This window comes from Cupressus sempervirens, chromosome 1 (genome assembly GCF_028749045.1).
Source record: "Cupressus sempervirens isolate cs-2001-9-10 chromosome 1, ASM2874904v1, whole genome shotgun sequence".
Classification (NCBI taxonomy): domain Eukaryota; kingdom Viridiplantae; phylum Streptophyta; class Pinopsida; order Cupressales; family Cupressaceae; genus Cupressus; species Cupressus sempervirens.
Window position 1 is genome coordinate 106,631,063 of NC_143118.1, and position 8,258 is coordinate 106,639,320.

Here is an 8,258-nt window from a genome sequence, read left to right on the forward strand (position 1 = left end):
AATGATGCAAAAACCATCCTCACCTCTACCCTGTCTACCGTGAAGATCAATAACAACGACTGTGGAGAGTATAGTTTGCCGGATGCATTTATTGTCGGGGCACTCCCACTTGATCCACATGCCCATGGATGACCAACATATCACAAAGCTAAGGAGATTCCACCTCCTCAATACAAACAGTTTGGCCCAACAACCTTTGTATCCTCGAAAATCCCTCTTCATGAGGAGCTCACTCTAGATATCAACAAATGGTTACATAAGGATGCACCTCAAAGGAATCAGGCACGCCTTGATCACTTCAGCCAGAAGTATCCCAAAGAACATAAGCTCATCACTAACAAATGGAACTATCAAGGTGGTGGTCTAGGACCAGAAGAAAGAGGTATGCAGTGCCCCATCGACGCACACAAGTGGGAATCGAAGTCAGGTCTTGGCTTTGGCATACCCACAACTGAGGGCACCAATACGAACGGTCATGCTTTTTTGAACATTCACCGTGACCTTGTCGAAATTGAAGACATTCCTAAGGAAGTTGAAAAGAGAGCCTACGATGATATCCTAGACCAAATCTCCCTCAGAGACTCTGTTCTCCAAGAACTATCCATCCACCTCATTGACCTACCACTTGCCCATCCACAACTCATAGATTGGGACCAACCAAGCGTCATACACATTGATGAGTTCACATCAGAGGAAGCGCATCTAAGATTCATGGGAGCTGAAACACCTCACAAGAAAACAAAGCCAGATTATGCCTATATCTACAAGCTAGATCCCAAAGGGTATTTTGGAGAAAATCCCCAACCTAGTTTCGATACACCCAAAACTGGAACTAAGGTGAATCTGAGACTAGCTAAGGTAGCAAAGAGAACCCCTTAGCAAGAAGATCTAGAGCCACAAGCAGAACATGAGGATTTAGCATTACCTCCTCAAGATAATCAACCAGAGATATCTTCTATTCTAATTGAGGATACTAGGGAAGCCAACATCGGTTCTTCAGAGATCCCTAGGCTTGTTCACATTGTTGCATCCCTATCACAAGACCAAGCTGATCTCCTCTTTGAGGTCTTAAGAGAGAACATTGGCTGATTTGCATAGTCATATCAAGACATGCCAGGGCTTGATCCAAAGCTTGTAGTTCATCATCTTGCAGTCAATCCACAGATCAAGCCCGTCAGACAAAAGCTTAGAAAAATGCACCCCAAGGTGGCATTACTGGTCAAAGCTGAGTTAGAAAGAATGTTAGCTGCTAAGGTTATCCAACCTATTGACTATTCAGAGTGGATCTCTGACATGGTCCCCATCACTAAGCCTTCTAGTGACATCAGAATCTGCACTGATTTTAGAGATCTTAACAAAGCTTGTCCAAAAGATGATTTTCCCTTGCCCAACAAAGATATGATTGTAGATCTTACAGCTGGACATGAAATTTTGTCCCTCATGGATGGATTTTCTGGGTATAATCAAATCAAGATTGCAGAAGAGGATCAGCATAAGACATCATTCACTACCCCTAGGGGAACCTTTTGCTACAACATGATGCCTTTTGGCCTAAAGAATGTTGGGGCTACCTATCAAAGAGCTATGATAGCCATCTTTCATGATCTCATCCATAGCATTTTGGAGGATTATGTGGATGATATCTTGGTCAAATCTCATACCTTCATGGATCATCTTGCTGACCTGGAGAAAGTCTTTGATAGGTTAGCCAAATATCATCTCATGCTGAATCCCAAGAAGTGTGTCTTTGGGGTCACATCTGGCAAACTTCTAGGCTTTATAGTGTCTAAATGAGGTATAGAGATTGACCCCAAGAAGGTCAAGGCTATCTTAGACATGCCTCCTCCCCAGACACTGCGACAGCTTCACTCTCTTTAGGGAAAGCTTCAATCTGTCTGGTGCTTCATCTCCCAGCTTGTAGATAAGTGTACACCATTTTCACATTTACTAAAGAAGGATGAGAACTTCAAGTGGGATCCTTTATGTCAGCACAGCTTCAATCAGCTCAAGCAGTATATCACCAATCCCCCTATCTTGGTTCCACCAGTTCCTGGTCATCCCCTGCTTTTGTACATATCAGCAACACCTACTGCTCTAGGGGCACTTCTAGCACAGCTCGATGACTACAGTAGAGAAAGAGCCATCTACTACATCAGTAGAACCCTAGTTGGTTATGAACTCAATTACACTCCTATGGAAAAAGCTTGTTTGGCAGTTGTTTTCTCAACTCAAAAGCTTCGCCATTACATGCTAAGTCATACCATCCAACTAGTCTCCAAGATTGACCCTCTCAAGTATATGCTCTCCAGAATAGCACTTACAGGCCATTTGGCCAAATGGGTTATGCTCCTTAGCGAATTTGACATCCAGTATGTGGATAGAAAGGCAATCAAAGGGCAAGCTATAGCAGATCACCTAGCTGATGCACCTCTAATAGATTCTTATCCATTGATCACAAAATTTCAAGATGAGCATATCTGTCTAATTGAATAACAACCCCCATGGAAACTTTATTTTGATGGCTCATACACATCTCATGGATCAGGGGCAGGAATATTGTTGGTCACACCTCAAGGAGATTACATTCCAAAAGCCTTCAAGCTACAATTCCCTAGCACCAACAATATAGTTGAATATGAGGCCCTCATAGAAGGATTAAAGATAGCTGCAGAATGGAACATTGTTGAGCTACAAATCTTTGGCAATTCTCAACTCATCATCAAACAAGCCCTAAATGAATATCAAACCAAAGATGAAAAGCTATTACCCTAAAAAGAGCTAGTTGATCAGCTAACCCAGCATTTTACAAGGCTTCAGTTTACACAAGTGCCTCGAATACAAAACAAAGCAGTAGATGCTATGGCTACTATAGGCTCACTCTTGGAAATTCCCCAAGCAGCTACACAGTATGAGCTTTTAGTGGAGCAGCTCCTCACACCTACCTATGCGAATGAGGATTCAAACCGTGTTTGTATCTTGGTTGGTCCCCAATCCCCTTGGTACCATGAGATTCATGCTTACCTTAATGATGGTATCATATCCCCTCACCTCACACGTACCCAACGCCAAAACCTCATCCGAAAATCATCTCGCTATGTTATCATAGCCAATACCCTATATCGTCAGGGTTATCACGATACTTTCTCTCAATGTTTAGACCAAAACGAGGCCGCGATGGTGTTAAAGGAAGTACACTCTGGACTTTGTGGTGCCCACACGAGTGGTATTGTCCTATCGTGACAAATCCTTAGAGCAGGCTACTATTGGCCTACCATTGAAGAAGACTCCTGTGACTTTGTCAGAAAGTGTCTCCCATGTCAGCAGCATGCAAATCTTGTGCATGCTCCAGCACAGGATCTACAGCCTATTGCACCACCTTGGCCTTTCGCTTGTTGGGGCCTAGATCTAGTTGGAACTATCACACCCCTCTCATCTGATGGACATAAACTACAGACTATTTCAGTAAATGGGTGGAAGTAGTCCCCCTAGTCTCAGCTACAGGAGTTCAGGTCTCCAAGTTCATCTTGTACCACATTTTTTGCCGCTTCAGCATCCCATCCACCATCTTCACCGACCACGGAGGTAACTTTGAAAATATCAACATGGAAGAATTATGCACTTCCCTCCACATCCATCACCACTTTTCTAGCCCATATTTCCCACAAGGTAACGGCCAGGCAGAGGCAACTAACAAAACCCTCCTCAAAATCCTAAAGAAAGTTGTCAATGATTCTGGCCGTGATTGGCACCTACAAATAAATCCAACCCTATGGGCCTATCGAACTTCCTTCTGTACATCTACAGGCACAACTCCATACTCCCTAGTCTATGGTATCGAAGTAGTACTACCTATAGAGGTTGAACTTCCCTCCTTGCGCATATCTTTGCAAGGGCAAATATCAGATGAAGAATATAGAGTAGCTTGGCTCACCCAGCTAGATCTCTTAGACGAGAAGCGACAACAAGCCTATGATCATCTCACAGTCTATCAAACTCATCTCAAAAGGAATTTCAACAAGAAGGTGCTTCCACGACACTTTCAGCCAGGTGACATGGTCCTTAAAGAAAACATGAAAGTCCAAGCAGATCGAGAAAAGAAAGGCAAGTTTGAACCTACATGGCTTGGTCCTTATGTTGTCACTGCTTCCTTTGGCTCCGGAGCCTATCAGCTATCTACACCAGAAGGAGAACTCTTGAATGATCCTACTAACATCATTCATCTCAAGAAGTTCTATGCTTGAAGATCCTTGGTATACCTAGCTTTTGAAAAATACAAAATATATATATATATATATATATATATATATAGTAAAGAGAAATAAGCATCCAATGGTGAAAACTTGGCAATTCAAGCACCTTGGATAGGTACCTTGGTGAAAACCTGGTAATTCAGGTGCCTTGTGTACTAAGACTAATCCATTATCTATCACTATCCTATCCCTCATCCATTCACCCACCATCCCATAAAATACCTGCTTGTTCTCTTGGTGTTCCAACCAAATACCCAAAATCTAATGGAGCTTGTAAATACCTCCTGTACAGCTTGTAAAATCTTGTACCTCAGCTTGTAAAATCTTGTACCAAAGCTTGTATTATACCTTGTAAATCTTGTACCATACCTTGTATATCTGAATCTTGTCCAAAGTTTGTACCATATTCCAGCCTATAAATACTCTTGTATCCTAGCTTGTATACTATCACGTGCACACACAAAACCCCATTTTCACTTAAGCTTTTTGCAAACCATCTACCCATCCACCTATCACCTATTATAGACATCCCATCCTTCACAAATATTTCCATCTCACAAAAACCAAAACATGAACAAACTTGTACATTTGTAACATATCTTGGTCCATCATCTTGTACATTCTCTTTAGCTTAGTACCATTGTATCTATCCAGCGTTCATGTCAGTTCATCCTTGATCAGCATCTTGCACCCATCGCACATCTTGGTTAGCTATTCTAATGCATCCTTTAGCTAGATTTCCTATCACCAAAGTGTTATCTTTCTTAGTTCAGCTTGCCAGATGCATCACTCATCCAAATCCACCAGCTTAGGTGCTCTTCGATAGGTCCTTGCAGGATATAGCTTTCCTCATGTCTAATCTTGGTCCATTAGTACCTCGTCCTACCCATCTTGTTGGCAAATGGTTCTCTTTTGGATTTTTGCTTTCTTTTGATTTGGACTCTTCCCTGTTGGGTCTTAAAATATCTTTTCCAAGAAATCTCCTTGTTCCCTCCTCAAGGTTGCCATGATCTTCCATATCATGGTATGCTGCAAATGGGGCAATTAGAGCGTAAGGTCTTGATCAAGTCTTTCATTTGTTTTTCTTTTCTGCTTGTGGGTTCTCCAGTGTCATTTCCATGGTGCTTCCTCTAGGATTCATGTGTGATGTTGGGGCAATCCTTGCGTGTTTGTTTTGAGTCAGTTTGTTAGTCCTCTAGATAGTTGGTGAAAAGGCCTTGATGTTCTTGGTAACCTTGGCAATTAACCAATAGTCCTATAGAAAATCTAGTGCTCAACTACATGGTGGTACTTTGCTTTGAAGTATCCCCTCGCTCAAAAAGCTTCAATGGAATCCCTTCATCTCCATTATCCCCCATCCATATCCAACATCCATCTCTCCTACCCCAGCTTATGCATTAGTATCTCTTTGAATCACTCCTCACCTTTAGCTTTAGGGATCCACAATCCTAGTCTTAGGGATCCACCAATCCAAATCAATCCACCAAGCCTCATCTTTTGAGATCCACAATCCTAGTCTTAGGGATCTCTGAAACCCATCTTCTGCCAATTTGACTCTTTGAAATCCTATTGCATCAGCTTTATAATCCCCTCATCCATCTCCCTCTCCTGGATTCCTTTTTATAGCGCTCCGCTCCTTCATCCTCCACCTTCCCTAAAGTCTTAAGCTTGCTTCGTCTTGTGCATCTGATTCTCCTTTATCATTCTCCCATAGTGAGAGTTTGAGCTAATTTAGCCCCTTCTCTTTGCCCATCTGAGTCTTCTTGCTCATCTTGGATTCTTGTACTTTTCAAGAAGTTGTCAAGCCTTGCTTTCTCTCCCTGCCACCTTCTTGAGGGGGCATCTTACAGTCCATTCTCTCCTCTTCTGCTCTAGCCTTGGGCATCTTATTTTCTTATCTTTGATGCCATGCCACTTGTGGCATCACATCAAAGAGGGGCAAAATGTAGGCACCTAAAAACCTTTAAAAAATAAAGTATTTTTATTTTCTAAAAAATTCCTGATGACATCATCATTTATTAATTAATTAATTATTTAATTAATTTATTTATTTTTATGTCATTAAATCCCTTTATCTTAATTAAAAATATTTAATTAAGGAATCCCTCCCAAAAATGTTTAAATCTTATTTAAACATTATTTCCTTATTTATTAATTATTTAATTAATAAATTGACCAAAAAATTCAAAATAAATAAAAAATTTATTTTTTGCCCAAAACTTGGCCAATTTTCTTAAGACCACTAACCTCTTCCAAAATCTTCTAATCCTTCTTTAATTTTTATTAAAGGCTAATCCCATCATTTCCTACCCCTAATCCCAACTCAAAATATTTAATTAAGATTAAATATTAATCCTCATGTTTATTAAAAAAGTTTTAATAAATATCTCCTCAACCCAAACCCTTGAAATAAATAAAACTTTATTTATTTCCTAAAAATCTAATTTATCCTCATCCTAAGAAGTTCTAGACTCTTCTAGAAAGTCTTCATCCTCATCCTAGGAAATTCTAGACTATTCTAGAAAGTCTTTATCCTCATCCAAAGTCTAGACTCTTCTAGAAAATGTCTTTAAACCTAATCCTAATCCCCTCCTAACCTTGTCACATTCCCTAAACATGGGTTAAAACTTACTAACCCAAGCCAAAGTTAACAAATATCTCCTCCTTCACCCACCCTCATTAAATGCCATCTACTTTCCTATCCCTAAGCTAATCCTAAACCATCCTAATCCATCCTCTAATCATTTGCACAAGCCTAAGCAAGCTTAAAACCCTCCTAATCAAGCCCAAGTCAAAATTTCTCTCATCTCTCTCAAAATATCTCAACCATAAAACTTTATAAAGCCCACTAGGCCATAAATGACTCTTCCAAGCCCTTTTATTGCTCTTACAAGTCATTATGAGGGTCTTTATGAAGATTTTATCCCTTGAGCCTCCTTTGTTGACTCATCCTTCCCCTTTCCTCTATCCTCTCACCATGTGACATGTGTCACTCTTTGATTGGCTGTAAGGAAGCACGATCCATGTGTTGTCTTCTCATGCAATCTGAGCCCTCCATGAGCTTTTTCCCATCCTTGCATCTTAGCCCTCAATCCCTCAAGCCTCTTGCCTATAAATTGGATCCTTCCCCTTTGCAAAATAACACAATCCATGAAGTAAAGTCATAATGCCATTTTAAGAAGCCATTTTACATCAAAACCATACACTCACACCCAAATTCCAACTCCATTTGAAGCCCTTTTTGAAGCATAAGCTTGAGCATACATCCTATCTATTTAGAAAAAGCTACTCAACAAGAGAGCTTCTCATTGAGAGAGTCCATTAATGGCTCATATTCTCAATTGAGAGCTCATCTTAGTCTATCTTGAAGTTTATGAATTTTGTTTAGTTTGTAGAAGCTTTATTTAAATTTGGTTTCTATTAGCATACTAACATTGTTCATATACAATGGGTATTAGCTGCATTGTATCTGAGCTTTTAGAGATGCCTCCTGATCTTTGATTTCCTAGTGGAAGTGCCATTATAGCTTTGTTCATGATTCCATCCATGATTCGAACAATAGAGTCCAAGGCTCTATCAATGGCCTAGCCTTTCTCATCCAAATTTCTTTCTAACCGATCTAGTCATTCCATTGTTCCATTTAGAGGGTCCAACTTGGTCACCTCATCTTCCTCCATCTCCTAAGTTTCCTCATTATTGTTCTCCTCTCTTTGAGAATCACTAGAATAATCATTATTCACAATATCATTAACTTGGTAAGCCTTTGTCATAGTTTTTTGTTTGGATAAATTTGGGGCAGTATTAACTTGGTCCTCTTGTTCTTCCTCACAAGTTGTTGAGCTATTTTTAGAAGAAGAATCCTCTTCATCAAACATGATTTTTTTGTGTTTGGAAAGGGGATTTATTTTGATCTTTGGCAAGCCTTGTTGACTTTTGGAAAAGAGACAGCTCTTGAGCTCAAATGCATTTCAGGCCTATATCCTATGTTAAACTATATCAATACTAACT